Genomic DNA, 20,120 nt, shown 5'->3' with positions numbered 1-20,120 from the left:
GCTCTCACTGAGCACTATGGCTTTCAGCATGCTCAGTTGGTCTAGCAGTATATAGACTGTTTAGCTACGTCTTCCCAAGACATCCAGTGTGTCCTACTAAACTGGAAGGGGGCTCCAACGTTAGCAATAATAAATGTTTATTCCCGCCCAGTAGGACCAACGGCAGAGTCCACCACACTTGAAGATCTTGCGTCCTTTTTGGGCCAGCTGCCGGCAGACTTCAAGGTGGTAATGGGCGGTGACTTTAATTGCCACTTCGAGCCCCTAGAGGGCTTGAGGGAAGGGGCCCTTACTGCAGAAGACGATTTCTGGGGCATACCAGTGTGTCACTCGCCTCATCCTAGATCCTGGTCTCCACTTGCGATCCAAATTATGTCTTTAACTCTTAATTTCGCGTTAAGAGCCTGTAATGGACGCACTCCCTCAGATACCCCCTCCAAGTGCACTTTCAATAGACTCAATCATGAGTCTCGACTGGACTATATTTTTGTTGATACCAGCCTTTGGCCTAAGGTGGAGGACTTTTATATAATTCCTCGCACTGATAGTGACCACAATGCCCTCCTCCTCTCCCTGGCCTATCTCCCCGAACCTATAGGACCCTCTCGCCCAGAGGAAAGAGATGAAAGCGGAAATCTGGTATTAACTTCAAATGGGCGTAGGGTGAGATGGCAGAATTTCTCCAAATCGGAAGAAAACATGGGGAAAATCTATAATCTGGTGCTGCCCAAATTTGAGGCCTTGGAAGAACTAATTAGTTTACCCAGTACCCAGGCCTTGCAGGAATCCTTACCTTCTATTCACGAAGAGTTAGTGGTTGCATTGGGAGAGGTCCTCTACCCAGAGGTGCCGAAGCCCAAGCACAAGACCAGAACATCTACTTGGTATAACTCTGAGTGCAGAAAGGCCAAAGCTGACCTTATCATTGCAGTCAAAGAGGGGGAACCCCGGACCAGGGTGTCCGCTTTGCGGCGACAGTACAAAGACACAATGGCTCGTGTGAGGTCAGACTGGGACTGGGATAGATGGCAGGACCTTTCAGCAGCTCTAACAGCCAAGGACTCAAGAAGATTTTGGTCCCTGGTTACTACCGGCTCAGGGGAACCCAAAGCCGCAGTAGAACCCAATATAGCAGCACAAATATGGGAAGATCACTTCGGGAAACTCTATGCAGATGTCCATGAGAATACTGATGCCACTGTTGCAACACTCCTCTCCCTTCCTGGTGATACTCTGGAGTTCACGTTAGGGGAAGTGGCCAGTGCAATTGATGGCTTAGCGATGGGTAAGGCACCTGGCCTTGATAAATTACCTGGTGACCTTTTCAGGTCCCACTCAGAGATCTGGGCGCCTTACCTCCACATCCTCTTCAACTCACTTGCACGTGGTATGGCGATCCCCAGTACTTGGCTGGGGGCAGAGATAGTCCCTATCTTCAAGAAGGGCTGTCCTCTGCTCCCATCCAACTACAGGCCGATCAGCCTGATAGATGTCCCCCAGAAGATCTACTCGCGAATCCTACTGGACCATTTGTTGGTCTGGATGGAGGATAATGAAATCCTAAGTCCTCTCCAGGCTGGCTTCAGGAAAAATACGTCCACCATGGACCAAATCTTCCGCCTAGTTCTCCTCTTTTGGAAAACGGTGACCATCGAGGGCGGGAGATTGTACATGGTGTTCGTGGACCTGAAGTCAGCGTTTGATCTGGTACCGCGTGGAAAGCTCTGGGAGGTCCTGAAGGAGATAGGAGTGCCCACTAATTTACTCCAGGCTTTAATTAGACTTCACCCGGGCAACTTCGCTCAGGTACGCTGCGGACGGGGCAGAGCATTGACAAATAGGTTTCCTGTTTCCCGGGGGGTCAGGCAGGGCTGCGTCCTTGCCCCTACTCTTTTCTGTTTATATGTGAATAGCGTCATCTCACACTTAGCTAACGTTGAGGATAATGACGCCCCAGTCTTGGCAGGCAGGAGGGTACCAGCGATTATGTTTGCTGATGATACCCTCCTGCTTTCCAAATCACCCATGGGAATTCAGAGAATCCTTGATGGCTTCGATCTTTTCTGTAGGCAGTATGGCCTTGAGATAAACGCAGGGAAGACCAAATACATGATTTTTAACCCCTCCTCTACAACTAGACCTAACCCAACCTTAAATTCTACGGTCCTAGAGAGGGTCAAAACATTTCAGTATTTGGGTGTAACCCTTCAAGAGAACCTCTTATGGGGCCCACAGATTGCAAGCTCGCGATTAAGGCTTTCCCAACTGTCTGGGGCTATTTTAAAGGTTACCAACACCTCAACATATAAACCTATAGCTCCTGCAGTTGAGATGTATAAAGTGCAAGCGAAACCGGCCGCACTTTATGGAAGCGAGCTATGGGGGCACCAAGCGGCAACTGAGTTGGTTAGTGCTGAAAATAACTTTATGAGGCGTCTCCTGGCCCTCCCAACTGCAACTCCCCTACTTCCCATACGTCTGGATCTGGGTCTACCTTCCATCAGAGAGGATCTCAAATCCAAACCCATTAGATTCTGGCATAGACTGTGGTCAACAAAGGAGCTTAGTCACTACAGGCAAGATCTGGTAAATGTCATGAACCTGAACCACAATGACAAGATACCTTGGCTAGCCTTTGTAAAAAAAGAATTGTTCAGGCTTGGTTTTAGCGAGCTTTGGGTGACTCCAGAAATAGGCTGTAGCAAGGTATCCCGGAAAAGACTAGTGGAAGTGTACAAGGAACAAAATCTCACATCTCACATGACTGCACTTAGCACTGGCACCCTAACTCACTATTTTACTCAATCCAAAAATTCATACAAGTTTGAAACTTTTTGGGATTTTATATACCCAACCTTGGCAAGGAAGCTGTTTTTACAGTGGCGGTTTGGCTCCCTGCCAATCAAATCCTTTACTAGTAAATGGACCAATGGGGGGGATAAGTTATGCCCTGGCTGCAATCTGTGCGATGAGGACGAAATCCATGTTCTGTTTTTCTGCCCCACCTATAAATCCCCAAGGAAATATTGGTTGGTGCCCCTATGCAGGAACATGGCCATAAGGAACTGTCTGTCATCCTATAGAATACTGAAATATGACTCTTCCCCCCATATTGTATTTGCAGTTTCCTTGCCATGTGGCGTATGAGGTCCAAGCTGATTAAGGATAAACTAACATAGATTGAATATCCTGCCACTGTCTTATTGTTATTTACGGCTTCCGTTGCAAACGTCTTTTACCATAATGTCAATTTCACTCTCATGTAATGAATTGTGTTGTTCTCTTTTTCATGTATTTTATCTATTCGATTTTAAACTGGATAAGAAGTCTCGTTACTTGTATTTGTGTACATTCCAATGATGTTTTTTTATACTGTTGTATGTATTTGAATGTTTCTTTTATGGCCTAAAAGGCCGAAATAAAGATTTTTTGGATTGGATTGGACTGTTTAGAGGACTTATGGAGCTTTTTTTACCTTTTCTTTTTAACACACGCCATATTTTTATATTTTTATATACTCTTGTTTTAGTAATGTCTTTTATGGTTTTTTAAACAAGCATATTTTAACATTTGTTAATTTTGTCGTCCAGTTGGAGGGGGTTTTATGAATTGCAATGTACCCCAATATAGACCTAGGTAGTTGCACAACCTTTTACCTACATCTGTCCTATCTTGCTCTACATAACAACTCTGCGCCTTTACCAAGTTTTACCTAGTTAGGTGTCGAATAAATGTTGTGTGGTTTTCTTCGAAAATTATCCTCATTTATTATTAATGGGGATTCTTAATATCACAGCAAGATTTCCATCTTCTGCATAATAATTCTGTATAAAAGTCACCACTATCGTCATCTTTGGCAGACGACCCGTTGTACCATGACACATCTTGGTAGAATCCTTAAGGCTACCTTTTGGGAATATAAGTACCACATCTTTGCTGGGCAAACCAGAGGAGAATCTTCCATGGTGACACGAGACACTGAAGTCCCTGCACGCAGACACTCCATCATGCGGTCGTCTGACATCCCTTGTGGGGTGTCCAACTCGAGAGCAAGATGGGGCCCTTCGTTCTCTCCCATCAAGTAATGGGGATGGCTCTTTCTAGGGGATTCTTGGCTACACACCTACAAACATGCTAGGTACATTAAGGTACATTTAGTTAGGGTTTGCATCTTAGGAGTACCCATGATCACTGCCATGTATCTGTATGCCTGTATATATTCACTGTTTTAGCACCATGGTCGAATTTTACCTTTTATTTACTCTGTTGATGCTTATAAATGTATACATCTGTTTCTGTCTAATGGTTGTTGCAGCACACATATTTTATACTAGAATGACACTGGTTCAATAAATGCTTATTGAAAAGGTACCCACCCTTTATTCTGTGTATATCTCTGAGACAAAGTGAGCATGAGTGAATAGTATTGTACTGTTTACATGATCCATGAGGATCAGGGTTGTGATGTTCGATAGTTGCCAGGAACTATTCGGTTCTTGGAAAGGCTGTGGGGCTTATAGTGGCACTGTGAGCTAGCTGGTCTACAGACTAGCATATTTCTTTGGGGGGGTGTCTGGAATCAGACTGGACACCAATCCATTAGTTTATGTTTTCTAAACACGCAGATCCTATAAAGGTTTGTAGGAACTACATGACAGGTGATAGTGAGAGAATCATTGAAGAACCCCAACAAAGATTGTTGCATCCTGGTGCATAGTAAGGTGATCATTCTTTGGGATAGGTTATCGAAATTGGGAACATCACCTAAACTTCTGAGAGCAAACCAACTGCTGTATGTGAAAACCTGGACGTGAGTAAGGTTGGGCCAGAGAAGAACAGTTTCCAAAGAAATATTAACAACAAATGGTTTGAAGCAAGGTTGTGTCTCTGCACCAATCTTGTTCAATCTCTATCTTGCTGAAATCTCTTTAGGTTTGAATAGCATTAACTCACACTCTCTGTTGGTGGCTGGCTTCAAGGTCTACCACTTATTGTACGCCGAGGATATTGTGCTGCTGAGCTATACAGAGGTGGGGCTACAGCGGTTAATTAGTGAAACTGCTCTTTATGACTCTATCCTCTCTTCAGGCCTTCCATCAGGGCGGCCTCCAATAATGGCCTCTAGGAGGGAAGTGGAGATATTCCAACTAGATCGCTTTTTTTTTGATGGCATGTATTAGGACAAAAAAAATCATAAATAAATAAATAAAAGAAACAGCTATGCCTCATCCCACGGGTTAAAGGTCAACTTAAAGAAGACAAAAACCATGTTGGTGTCAAGCGGTATAGCAGCACTCCCAACAATAAGCATAGAAGGGACTGTGTTGGAATCAGTTTTAGAGAACACATACTTGGGTATCATTTTAGATGCATGGGGTTCTTTTATGAACCAGTGTGTGGCACTACAGAGAAGGAACAATTCGGTAACTACAGCATTCGCTATCCTCCGGAACAGCTTAAAAGAGCTTTCCCTCAACCTACTATTACAAGTTATGCCAGTTAAACATGTTCCATCTCTGACATACGAAGTAGAGATCTTAAGAGGGACGGCTGATAACATCATAGAATAGCTCATGACAGGAACCTACCGTCGCCTGTTCAACCTCCCTCAACAGACATCACCATCACAAATTTGATTAGAGTTTGGGCTCAAAAGACAGACTTTAAACAGCCTAGGAGCATACTTGAAATTCTGCCACAAACTTAGAAGGGATAATAATTCCACACTTATGAAATTGGTCTGTGAGGCAATAAGTGACTGTAAACACATGCAGGCCCTTGAATACTTTAACCCTTCCCATGCTCATGACGAGCTCAGCTCGTCATGATCCACGGTTGCGCTGTGCTCATGACGAGCTGAGCTCGTCATGTCCGCCGAGGCGCTCACACGCGGGGATAATTCCCCTGCTGTGCTGAATGTTCCACTGAAACGGGTGTGGGCATGATGAGCTGAGCTCGTCATGAGCACCGAGGCACTGCGCGCGCTCCCCTCCCCCGAGCACAGCTGGGGAACTACCCCCACCGCCAAGGGGTTAAATTGGCTTTAGCTACGTTTAAGGCAGAACAAATATGGGCTTTAGCCCTCTCTCAGGCGACATTTAATTAAGTCATCAACGGGTGCAGTAGAACAATTTCTTCTCTAATGGACAGAGTGGCGTTGGCAAAGTGATCCCATGTGTGGACCGTGATTGCGTCATACGGCAAGCTAAAACCACAGAATTATTTAGGGACTCTGAGCAGTCTAAGTGCTAAACTGAAGTAGTGAAAGGACATGCCAACTTTGCAATTAAAAGAGAGGAGACATTTGCCAAATAGTTTGTAGCTGCCCAGCTTTAACAGCTGAACGCAGAAGCCTGTTGAGGCAGGATTTTAACAGTCAAACTATACGAACATGTCAGCAAGCAGTTATAGCCTGCTTGCAGAGAGAATTTTTACAATTTACTGGCAGATTCTTGAAGTTTGTAGATATAGCAGATAGGAAATTGACTAATAGTGCCCAGTAACGAGATCTTATCATTTTTATTCTGAGGAATGTTATTTTAATCATGTTGGTTTTTAAATAATGGTTAAATATTGGTTATGTATAAGATGTATGAAATTTGTATAAGGGTGTTTTATTGTACTACTTACTATGCTAATGTCATGTGTCCAAGTTAGGCCCTGTAGCAATTAGTACCATTTCTACATGAACAATGTCCCTTCCTAAAGTTGTCTTCTCTTTGCTACATCAACCTTTGGCACACAAGTGCATTCATGACTCTTGAACTAGTTTCTTGTAAACACTGGCCCCGCTGACATGGAACACTTCGTGAGAACATTATCACACTCCCTTGATATTAGGGACATTGCCCTGACGTAAGTGACACAAATGTGTTTATTATTATGTCCATGTGGCAATGCAGCTATCTGTGAAATACAAATAATGGCAGGCTGATCACAATCTTGGCCCTGGGCAAGGATACCACTTTCTATTTATAACCTTTTGTTTCCTGACAATATCAGAGGAGACATTTCTGTTGACTTCAAGGGGTCCCTGCATGCCGAAGCTTTCGCCTTGCAGCTGTCCAAGATCCCCGTGAGGGGGTGTCCAGTTTGTGACCAATACAGGGTCTTACACTCTTACCCTTCAGGTGATGGGGTTAGATCACCCAGGAGAGGGCTTCTTGGCAAAACATACATCTGCACCCTAGACACGTTGGTTAGTGATTTGTGTTCTAGGAGTGTGCTACACTGTTGTACTATTATATAAGTTTGCCTATATAAGTTGTGTCAACAAAATGGTCAAGCTATTGATTTTGTTAGCCGTTCTGACATTCAGTATAGCTGCTGTCTGCTACTGTCTATTAATCATTGCAGCCCATATATTCTAGGCAAGAATCACTATGGTTCCATAAACATTGAAAACACCTCTCCGTGTATTCTTTGTATATTTCTCTGAGCTAAAGAGAGCATGAGTGACTGAGCGAAAAGTTTGAAGACTGTCACCACGGTTCATGAGGGAACATAGTTATCCTGTCCAGTGGTTGCCAGAACTCTTTGCCACAATTTAGGTTTGGGGATAACAGTGGGACTGCGAGCTAGCTAGTGCAAGGGACAAAAAGTCCTGCGGTGGTGCTTGGAATCAGTCTGGTACCATGCTAAGTTTATGTTGCCCCCAAATGCGCAGTTCCTACTGATGGGTGAGAAAAAGAAGAGATGGTTCTCTGACAGTAAGTCTTTAGGGAAGGCACCCCCCAGGTGCTGTGAGTCTGAACAGGAGGGCACTTCAAGTGGGGTGCCAGGTGCACCAAACTGGCACAGCCCTTCCCCGGTGGGCAGTCACTGAGGTTGTCTAGTGTAGTGCTTAGGGAGGAGACAGTCCCAGTTAGTGGGGGGACAGAGTAGAGGTTACCCTAGTGTCCCTGAGTGATGAAGAGAGGTTGCACAGAACTCACATACCTAGTAACACTATGAAATTCAGGCAGTGGGTCACCATCAATGGGCAAAAATTGGAGGCTCTGAGAAACACTGGAGCCAGCATGACAACTGTTAGATGTCATCTGGTGACCTAACAGCAGGTAGTCCTTAATGCATTCCACCAAGTTGTTGCAGCTGACAACCATGAAAGTCAATAACAAGTGGATCCGGTTCCCTTTGAGTGGGGGGGTTCTCATTTTCGTTGAGGGTAGCTGTGAGTCTGTCCATGCCTGTGGATTATCTACTTAGCAATGACCTGTAGAACACCGCCTGGAAGGAGGTGGAGCTCAGGTTCACATTGGAGATTGTCAGGGAACAACTTTTCCAATCCTCCTCAGAGTGACACAAAGAAAACACAGACACCAATATGCTCAGGAACATATGAAATGTATTTGCAGGTAACAATATTTATTGGCTAACCAAGGCAGAAGGCAGAAGGCAGACGCACAGCCCACTTGCACGCCTTAGAAACAGCTTTCTGCTTCCCTGAGTAACTCTTGTGTGGCATTTATACACTTTACAGAAATGCAGCCACTAGCAAAAAACAAAAAGGGCACAGTCCAAACACGGGCAAACATAGAAAACAGAATTGCCACATATGCACAAACCAAAAGAACTTAGTGCCAAATATACCTAAATGCAGAGTAGGGATAAAAGAGAACAGAACACAGGTGTAGAGTTGTGGGCATCTAAAAGGAAGGATGACCTTGTCTGTGGATTGTCCCCACAAGCTAAACATTACATGTGAGACAGGGGCTAAACTTAACATGAGGGACAATAACGGAATGGAGGCCGCAGAGTGGTTTGTAAGCACAGCTGTTGGGGGGTTAGAGAGGTCAATGGGGGAAGCCTTAGTTTAGGGCTGGAATAGATCTGGGAGGAAGGGGAATCCACTCTGTGAAGGAGGGGGGAGCACTGCCTAGGACCTGAGTTGCAGCTCTGGCAGCTTGTTCAGGGACAAACATAGATAGCTTAGTAGGTTTGAGATAGTGCAGGAGAGAATTAAAACTAACTATCATATCTATGTAGTACATACATATGGATATATATTTTGTTCTCCAACAGATATGTTAGGACTGCCTAAGTAGGTGTTCCTGACCTCATGTCATGGAGGTTAATCAGGAGGACTTGGAGCCTGGAAGACTGGCCCAGGTGCCTGCCAAAAAGAGGAATGGCAGGGGGCATGGGAAACCTGCTCCTGAAACTACCATGGATGGGGAGGAGGCTGTACCCAAGGGAGACACCCCGGAGCCTACAGAGGAGGATTCTGCTGTCCTAGGGAACTTACCTGAGCTGGCCAAGTGGCAGCAGGAAGGGGGTCCCACCAGGAAGAAGTGCTGCAGTACAAATGGAATGCCCTACTCTTGTGGGCCTACAGCAGCAGGCTGTGGCTCAGGCATCTGGTGACACCTCTAGTGATAACTTGATTTATTTGGAGAATGGTCTTCTCTATAGTGAGCCTAAAGTTTCTGAACCTGATGAAACCTGTGTGTTGGTAATCCACCAGTGCTAAAGGTCCTGCATACTGGAGCTGGCTCATGATGTACCCCCGGCAGGTAATTTGAGGCAGAGCAAGACCTTAGAAAGGCTTCTCACTCGCTTGTATTGGCCTCTAATGAGGAGATCCTCAGAATGGTTCTGCAGCTCCTGCTCTACCTTACAGGCCAGTGGCAAGTAAGGAGGGAAGCACAAGACTGCCCCTGCAACTTTTCCCTGTCATTAGCACCCCCTTTGAAAGGGCGGACATTGCCATTATTGGGCTTCTGGACCCCAAGACTGCCATTGACAACAGGTTCATCCTGGTGTTTGTGGACCATGCCACCCGGTACCTGGACTCTATCCCTCTGACAAAAGTGACTGTGCCTGCAGTGGCCAGGGCATTGGTAGGGATCTTTATCCATATGTGATTCCGCAAGTAGATAGAGTCAGACCGTGGTACCACCTTCATGCCAGGGGACATGAAGGCCAAGTGGAAGGAGTGTGGGGTAGCCTATAGGTTATCTACTATTTACCACCCTCAAACTAATGGGCATGTTGAAAGGTTAAACAGGACCCTAACCAACATGATAATGGGCCTGTTAGGTCCCATAAGGTAGAAGTGGGCCATCTTCTGGCAGCCCTTGTATTTGCCTGCAGAGAGGTGCCACAGATTGGGGTTTGGCTAGAGCCCCTTTGAACTTCTGTATGGGCACCCTGTAAGTGGACCCCACAGTCTGCTGAAGGAAAATCTAGAAGCCAGCCAGGAGGACATAAAATGGGTCTATGACAAGAATAGCACTCTGGTTTCAGCCAGGCCGAAAAGTGTGGGTTACGGAGCCTACGGTGTTCATTGTCCAACAAGACTGCTGGTCTGGGCCTTATGAGGTGAAGGGGTGCAAGAGTGCTGTCACCTACTTACTGGACCTCATGATTCCAAGGAAACTTTTAAGGGCCCTACATGTCAATCACCTCAAACCCCACTTAAAGAGGTCTGAGTTGACTATGCTTCTGGTCACAGATGATGGGGTGAAAAAAGGAGAGTGAACCTCTCTCAGACCTCCTTTCTTCCAAGGAAGAGGATGGGTCAGTGGAGGGTGTCTGCCTCTCGCCTACCCTGACCCTAGAATGACAGAGCTACTGTCACCAGTACAGGCTGTCTGATAAGGTAGAGCTAGCATTCAGGAAGACATTTCAAAGATGCTGGAGTTAGGGGCTAGTGAGCCCTCAAACAGTCCTTGGTCCAGCCCAGTGGTTTGGTCCCAAAGGCTCCTCTTCCAGGTGTCACTCCAGAACTTTGTTTCTGTGTGGAACTGTGGGCTCTATGCAGTCACCAAGACTGATGAACACTTCATTCCAAGAGGTGATGAGCTCATTGATCAGCTAAAGATCAAAAGCATGTTTGATTTCATGTCTGGGGAAGAGAGATCCGCGTTCTCTGCCCCAGAAGGGCACTTCCAGCTCCATATAATACCTGTCGGGTTGAAGAATGCCCCTGCCACATTCCAGAGGTTGGTTGCCCAGGCTCTATCTGGATTGGAGAATTTCCACCTAACTGGATGAAATATCAGTTCTGTCTGGGAGGACCAGCTGTGCCAAATCAGGGAAGTGCTTCAGGCTTTGAAGAGGGCAGGCCTGACTATCAAGGCCAGTAAGTGCCCGACAGGGAAGGGTTCAGTGGTCAACTTGAGTCACCAACTGGACGGATGCCAGGTGCATACATTCTGGCTCAGGAACAACCAAGACCCAGACAGAGGTGAGAGCCTTCTTAGGTATCACTAGTTACTGCAGGAGATGTGTCTAGAGGATTGGCACCATTGCTGCCCCCTTAACAGAGGAGCTGACTTCCAAGAAGCAGCATCATCAAGTGATCTGGACAAAGATATGCCAGAACACTTTTGACAGCCTGAAGAGTGCCATATGCACAGCACCCGTGCTCAAGGCCCCTGACTTCTCCAAGGAATTAATTGTCCAGATGGACGCTTCAGAGCATGGCATAGTGGCCGTGCTCCCACAGCTAAATGAAATGCCCCTAGATTAACCTGTAGTCTTCATCAGTAGGAGGTTATTTCCTCTGGATCAGAGGTGGAATGCAGCAGGGAGGGAAGCCTTTGCAGTGGTCTGGGCACTGAAGAAGCTGAGACCATACCTATTTAGCTCACTTCCTGGTTCAGACAGACTACAGACCCCTAAGATGGTTAATGCAGATAAGGGGTGAGAATCCCAAACTGTTGATGTGTTCCATTTCCTGACAAGGAATGGACTTTGCTGTGGAACACCATCCTGGAATGGACCATGCCAATGCTGATTGTCTGTACATATTCTATCATCTTAGGGAAGAGAACTCCCAAGGGGTTGGGTAGTTATCCCACTTTCAGCTCGGGGGGACACATGTTAGACATTGCATCCTTGGCATGGTTTACCCCTAACTTTTTGCCTTCAGACCTCCTGTTTTTGCTGACTTAATTTTTGCTGGTCTTAGGATTCTGCGCACTCTACCACTTCTAACCAGTGCTAAAGTAATTGTGCTTTTTCTCTAAAACATGTTAAAATGGGCTTGTACTCGAGTAGCATATTCAACTTACTTATAAGTCCCTAGTTAAGTGGCACTACATGTGCACAAGGCCTGTAAATTAAATCCTACAACTGAGCCACCCACTTTAAGTAGCCCTTTAAACATGTCTCAGGCTTGCAATTGCAGAGCCTATGTGTGCAGTTTAAACTGCCATTTTGACCTGACAAAATAAAACTTTTGCAAGCCCCACACCTACTTATTTAATACATATAAGTCACCACTAGGGTAGTCCTGTACAGCCTAGAGGGTATGGTGAAATGTATTTAAAAAAGGGGAACATGTATGTTTATGTTTTACATGTTCTGGCATTTAAAATTCCTAAATGAGTTATTTATTGCCGCACGGCCTGTCTCTCCTCTATAGGATAACTTTAGAATTGCTTTATTACATTATATAAGTGTAATTTCCAAATGGAAAAAGATCACTCTTTCATGTTTGGTGTCGCTAGAAACCTAATTTAAAATTCTAATTCATGGTGGAGTCAGAGTTTAAATTAATATTCTGAAAATACAACGTTCAGGAAGTTGCCATTTTCTTGCCTTAGTCATTTGTTACCTGCTGCCTGTCTCTGGGTCACAAGCCTGGGTGTGGGTGACAGGTGAGCTTTGTGTATTCCTTCCAGAAAGTCAGCCACAATGGCAGTTTAGGTGTGACTGCATGGGCCATCACTGGCAGGATGGGAGGAAGGAGCTGGGAACAGCTCCACGTACACTTAAAATGCCTCCACACAAAGGGCTGCATACCCCCTATAGTTAGTCTGGAGCCTAAGCAGGGAAGTCCGAACATTTGTGCCCTTCAAAGGCATGCCTCTAGAAGCTTCTCCCCACTTCAAATGCACAACTGTCTATAAAAGAAGGACCTCAGAAACCAAATCTTTAGTACACCTCTGGACCTGTGTATACTCTACCAGGAGGAAGGACGCTATGCTGCCAAAAGGATTGACACTCTTCTGGACTGCTAAAGGAAGTGTTGCGGGTGCGTGGCCAACAAGATGGCCAAGTAGGACGTGCAGTGTTGAGTTCCGTCCTAATCCAACATTATCCTGCGGTGCTGTTTCAGGCACCGACCTTGCCCTGTAATCCTTACCACCCGATGTGCCCACTAAGAGTGCTGGAAGCGTTGTGAAGTGAGTTGGTGGACAGGAAACGCCCAGAACGAAGTGTGGACTGAGAGCGGAGCCGCAATCTTGATCGGAGCGGCACTCGATGTTGAGTGCAGCGGGAACCCGGAATGAGCGGTCTCCTCGCCCAGACCTCGGAGTTACAGAAGCACAGGTCAGCAGCGGGGGCCATGAATGCACCGACCTGGGAGCTGTAATCGTCCTGGAGGCTGATTGGTTGGATAGAGATGCTTGGATGGGGGCAGGGCCTGGCCACCAGGCCGCCCAAGCTTCATGGGGGCCGAGGTCCCGCTTGCCAGCGGCATTGGGTGTCTGCTTGGGGGGCTGTCACGCCGTAGTCTCAATTATCCTTGGAGAACATTGGAGGTTAAAGCGTGCTGTACAGGGGACACCCTACAGAGTGTGCTATCCCGGACAGACTCATGGAGACTGGGAGGGGTCCAGGCCTCCAGCAATGGACCGGGGGAGTTACTCCTTGTGCACAGTAGGGAGAGACTCCCTAAAACACACGGAGTGCAGGCTCTTGGCCTACATTTGCTAAGCAGGTACCTGAGAGGTAGCGTGTGGTGGGTGCATGCTTCGGGTGAATACTAAGGTCCTGGATGCTGTTGTTGCTGGATTATATTGGTTGTGGGAGTGAGATACCTGCGACAGGACCTGGTGCTTGTGAGAAGTCTCGAAGGAATCGTGCAACAGACGGGTTGCCTGATTGACCGCGGCACCTGGTGGTCCAGCCACCAGTGCTGAATACAATGGGTTCCCCCTGACTGCGATCACCCGAGATCCTGGGTGACAGAGATGTCGCATTGCTGTGGTGGGATCAGGTCAGGGGAGTGGAATCTGGTTGGAGTAGAGGAGGTGAATTATCGGCGCCCATCATGGGGAAGGATAAGGGTGCTAATGCGCAGACAAATAAAATTCTGAACTATGCGCAGCCCATGCCCCAGGGGCTACAACAGAAGGACACGCGAAGTGAGGATGATGATGAGATGGCACTGGGGGAGGACGCGGAGGATCCCTCTCTGAGATATTAGCGGCAGTACAGACGACAAGAAACAAGATGGTGACCAGAATCAATGCAGTGCTGATCGATGTGAACCTCCTACGGTGTGACCTGCGTAAAGTATTGGACAGGGTCACCTCTGAGGAGTAGAATGTGGATGCACTTCAATCGGAGGTAAAGGCTCTACAGACCACAGTTATGGAACTCCGGAGGAAGGCGATTAGACTGGACGACTGCGCTGAGGATCAAGAGGGGCGCCCGCGAAGGAATAACCTAAGGTATATGGGGTTTCCTGAGCGGGCGGAGGGGCCATCAGCTGAGCTATTCTTGGAGGACTGGATAAAGAAGATCCTGGCAAACCGTCCAAATGTTTTAACATTGAAAGAGCCCACAGGGCATTGACCCTCCACGAAACCCAGGGGCGCCGCCACAGGCTATTATAGCCCGTTTCTTTAACTATCGGGACCAAGATCAGCTCCTACAGTCTACTCACACCAAGTCCAATCTACAATTTGAAGGGCATCATAATGCTATCTTTCCTGACTATACCCAGAGGGTGCAGAACCAAAGACACACATTTCTGGCATTAAAACGGTGAATGAGAGAAGCAGGGTTGAAGTACAGCCTTCTCTATCTGGCCAAGCTCTGGGTGGAGCATAAGAGCAAGGCTCTGTTTTTCAGATTGGCTGACGAAGCCTCTGACTGGATGGACAGCACAGGAGACTGGGAACTTTAGAAAATGACGCAGACGCAGTAAGGATAGCGCACAGTATCATTGGACCAGAATGGGGGACGACGCCGAATACCCAAAGGAATGGAACTATGGGACACAGGAGATTCTGGGAGGGTTCAAGTGTGCGATAATGGAACTTTGCAGGTTGTGGTAGGTTTGCCGTACTCTGAACTAGCCTAATCGGACGGCATTCCGGACACAAATGTTGACTGAATATTTGGAGGGGAATGAGAATGATGGCTGGGTCCTTGGATAAGCAGATGTGTCTGTATCTTACCGCTTTGATACCAAAGGTTATAGGATTCCCGTTTCAAGTGTAGAGGTGAGGATTAATTGTATATGCATTCCAATGGGGGGTGGGGCACACCCCTCCCCAGCGGCTGGATCCTCTTCTGGGAGTTAGAGGCCCAGTCCTTGCACCGGGTTCAGGAGCCAATCGCTTGCGTGGCTCTGATGATCGACGAGAGTCAGGGTGCATCCCCACAGGACGTACTATGGGTTTCAGGGGGTGTTGTAAGGAATCCACATTTTTTTCTTGGGAAAGCCTGAGGAGGGTGGTATAGGGCGGGGGATGGTACTGCTCACTCACTATGTTGACGGAGGGATGGTCTTGTCGCACTGCCCAGTGGGTGGGGGGAAGATCAGGGTGACCGCTCTGTTTCAGTTGTTGTTTCTGGTTGTTGGGGACAAAGGGGAGATCCATGTCTGGGTGGAGACTCACCACGGAATGATCAGTTTGATGGTGTCTGGGCAGGATGGAAATGGAATTGGGCGCCAGATGTATGGGCTCATGGCTTCCTCCCTGACAAAGCTACTCACATAGAATACACAGGGAATGGCCTTGATAGAGAAATGTAGAATGGTACATTCATTCTTAAGGAGATATAAAATAGCCATAGCGGGGTTGCAGGAGACACATGTGTGGGGGGAGATGCTGCCATACATCAGACATAGGTGGCACGGATAGCTTTATGCCACCTCATTCTCTGGGTTTGCATGGGGGACACTGATCTGGGTGGCTCCCGGGACCCTTTCCAACACTTACATCAGACGCTAGATACTAAGGGACGTTATGTAGTACTATATGGTAGGTTGTACGGTCAGGAAGTATGCCTGATAAATGTGTATGCCCCTAACGTGGATGCACCAGCCTTTTTATACGATGTGATGAAGGTACCGGCCCCATACCTGGGTGAGGACATTATATTCTTAGGGGACGTCCTAGATGGGACGATGGATCGTGAGCCTCATAGCACGAATACCAAGCCCCGCATGGCTGGGGCTCTACTAGACTAGGGAGATGAACCTGCTTGATGTATGGTGGATCCGGCACTCAGCGTCGCAGGTGTTGTCCTGTTATACCAACACGTACAGCAGGCTGGATCAGATTTTGGTTTTGCAGACTTTGATGCCTAGGGTGGAGGTAGTAATGTATCTCCCGAGGCATATCTTGGACCACCTCCCTGTTGTTGGCGAGACCCAGAGCGGCAATCCCTACATGGCGGCTCCAATCGGAGGCATTTACGGATTTGCCCTTCACCAGGAAGCTGGAGGAAGAACTTACGTCTTATGTTAGGACTAACTGGGGTTCGGCGACATCAAGGTGCATGGATTGGGAAGCGATGAAGGTGGTTGTCCGGGGGGTTTGCCTCAGCACAACCTATGGCGCTCGGAAGCAACTCGAAAGGGATATTCAGAGCACTGAGCGACGACTGGCTGAACTGGAAGTGTTGTGGCCATCAGAGCCTCACCGCTGGACTGAGTGGCGGGAGAGGCGGGAAGAGTTTCTGGCGCCAATGTGCCACCTGGAGAAGTTCTATCACACCGCATATCTGCATGTAGAAGGAGACCGCTCCGGGCGCTGCTGGCAAGGCTAATCCGTAATGAGACGCAGCCCTCATCTATAGTGCATATGAGGACTGTGGATAGACGCATGGTATACAGCCAGCATGGAATTCTGGATACTCTGGCGGACCACATGGCCGGAGTATACACGAGGCGCCAGGCCCCAGCACTGGAAGAGCTGGGGCAATTCCTTACTACACTAAAGCTCCCCTGTTTGGAGGATGAGATTGGACAAATACTGGACAAGCCACTCTCAACTGAGGAAATACTGGGGGGGATTAAGAACCTGAAATCAGCCAAGAGTCCCGGTAGTGAGTACCTTCCGGATTAATTTTATAAGAAATTTGCACATATCTTGGCTGACTACCTCCTTGAGATATACAATGAAGCCTTCCAGTCTCGGGCACTCCCGCCCTCCATGAATGAGGCGGTAGTGGTGATGCTTCCTAAGGCGGACAGGGAAGATCAACTTCCAGGATCATATAGGCCCATATCCCAGCTAAATATCGACATGAAGATCCTTAGTGGGACCATGGCCACGCGCCTGCAACCGTACCTGCAGCGTCTCGTTCACTCAGACCAGGCGGGCTTCATCCCTAAACGTAGTACGGCCATGAACCTCAGATGTCTGTCTCATGTTTGGCACTTGTCCGTGCTCCAGCAGGAGGAGTGCGCGATAGCAGTTCTTGACACAGAACAAACGTTCGACTCTGTAGGGCGGACATATCTTTGGGAGGTTCTGCGGGCAATGGGAGTGGGGGGCAGTTTTTGCAATGGGTGCAGCTTCTGTACTAGGAGCCGTGTGCTAGGATTAGAGTGGGACAGCAAACAAATGATGGACGGAATGCTGACAATGCAAACATTCTCCCCCAGTCAAAATATCTGGGTTAAATCCATCGATCTTTTGCTCACTATGCCACCCCAGGTTGGACCCAGCCATCTGAAAATCAGTCTTGACCATGTGCCCCATGGGGACAGTCCAGACCGAACTGCAAGTCAGGTCCTCCCTGGACTGGAAACAAGCATCCTGGGACTGGTTTCAGAGTATGTTACCCTTCTCCAGCCATGCTAGCTTGAATCTAGTGGCACAGTGAGCAAGGGACGCACATTTGGGCATACCCATCCCACTTAGGGTGAAAAGTGTTACAGCAAACAAATGATGGACAGAATGCTAACAATGCAAACATTCTCCCACAGTCAAAAGACCTGGGTTAAATCCATTGTTCTTTTGCCCACTACCCCACCCCAGTTTGGACCCAGCCATATAAAAATCAGTCTTGACCCTGTGCCCCATGGGAACAGTCCAGACCGAACTGCTAGGTCAGGTCCTTCCTGGACCAGAAACAAGCATCCTGGGACCGGTTTTCAGGGAATGACCTACCCTGAAACCGGCTCCAGGAGGCTTGTTTCCGGTCCAGGAATGACCTGGCCTGGCAGTTTGGTCTGGACTAAGTGCTTATTGTTTAAAAATTCATAACTCTGGTTCTACTGATTGTCTTTTGTCATTTTGGTCTTGTTTTATTTATTATATTAAGCTATATAATTCTGACCTCATGTGGGATCATGTTTGTGTGGTGTTGTTACTGCTTTACTGCTTAAAGTGTTGCACAAATACATTAGAAATTGCCTCTAAGGTAAGCCTGACTGCTCTGTGCCAAGCCACCAGAGGGTTGAGCACAGGTTAATTTGGGGTTTGCTTGTGACTTACCCGGACTAGGATTGTGGTTGCTGGTTGACCAGGGCTCACACCCCAGTCAACCAACAACCCAATAACACCTCTGAAAGCAAATGCTTCCTAAGGCCTCTAAGACACAAAGATTTTGCCTTGCAATTGGACCAATTCTGGTGATGTGGGCCGCTGCTGTATCTGGTTGGCACCAAAGAAAATCTTCGAGGTCCAGACATCTCTAAAAATGAGGTGCCTTGAAAAGTCTGTGGTGGTCTAAAATGCGTGGATCCCAATACTTTTTATTATCCAGAATGGTTAAACCAAAGATTCATGTTTCTTTGAAGAAATAATTTAGAATCTGTGAGTATCCATAGAATTCCTACCAACTAACATTCCCACACTTCCCAAAATAAAAACTCTACCTCAAATGTTTACCAAATATTATGCATTAAGTACAATTATTACATAGGGCCTCGTAACAGAAATGTATTTTCTATGACAATAACTTTGAAAAAGACAAGGAAGAATTTTAAAGCAGTCAATAAACTTTCAAAAGTAGATTCTTACTACACAGATCTACATTAAAATATACAAAAATCAGAGAATGTTCGTCAATGTTGTGTGGGAATGTCTAGATAGGTCAATTATAATACAAATGCTTTCAGCCTCAGATGCCCTGATTATTATTTCCATAATATTCGGTTCATGAAGATGCATCCTCAGTGTGTTGACCCTGGCAGTTTTATCTAGATAATAAACAATAATAGAAAGAAAGTCTGTTATAGCAGCCCTTTGAGTAATGACAAGCTGTAGTGGGTCATTTCAGATTCACCCTACTGCTAGTTAGGGTATTACCCGCTTCTGCAGCAGACACAGTAACCTAACACACTATCTGGCTCCTTTAAACAAAACAACGATCTGTAGAGCAGATACACTATCTCACCAGACTATATTTCATAATAGGCCAGTGTAGGCTGGAGCAATATCAGTCAAATATAAGTTGTACCTGACTTGTACTAAGTCTGCCCAAGCACAATAGGTTAGTCAAATCATCATGCCTTATTGGAATCTGGGGTTTTCTGATTGGACATTGCTTTTGAATGACTGGTAGGTTTGGATAGTGACAAATAATTATGTATCAGGAATAGGAAGTGTCATGAAAGTTGCTGGCTTAAGCACAACATGACTCAGTGTCCTATACAGTTGCAATCTCTTCACACATTAAATTATTTGATGTGCCATATGTAAAAGGTGAAAAGGGAGTTCAGTTACTGCCCATTGAGATCTTGACCTCTCAGCTGTGACAGCGAATTAGTATTGACACCAACCTTCATATCAGCTCCCCACACACAGCACTGTGGTTTCCCACAGGGGTCATTATTATCCCCTCCACTTTTCAACATCTGCCTACCTTCCTCACCAAACGTAAGTAACTGATTCAACCTCACCTGATACACCTATGTAGATGACATGCAAACCATTTAAAAATGTGATGGTCTGGAAGACCTCTATAATTTAAACCTTGATGAAGGCCTTCGGTCCATAATCACATGGATGATCAATAACCATCAAAAGCTAAAAATCACACAGACAGAGCTTATGATGTGTGTACAATGGCACAAATACCAGTGTAAGTAAAAGCCTCTTTTTGCATGGTCACCCCCATGGATTTTGAACTGAGACTGCTGTGTTTTTTACTCTGAGAGTGTATTGAGGCCAGCTAACCAAACCTCAGTGCCTGTG

The sequence above is a fragment of the Lissotriton vulgaris genome, unplaced genomic scaffold (assembly GCF_964263255.1).
Source record: "Lissotriton vulgaris unplaced genomic scaffold, aLisVul1.2 SCAFFOLD_1460, whole genome shotgun sequence".
In the NCBI taxonomy this organism is placed as follows: domain Eukaryota; kingdom Metazoa; phylum Chordata; class Amphibia; order Caudata; family Salamandridae; genus Lissotriton; species Lissotriton vulgaris.
Note: the sequence above shows the minus strand (reverse complement) of the source record.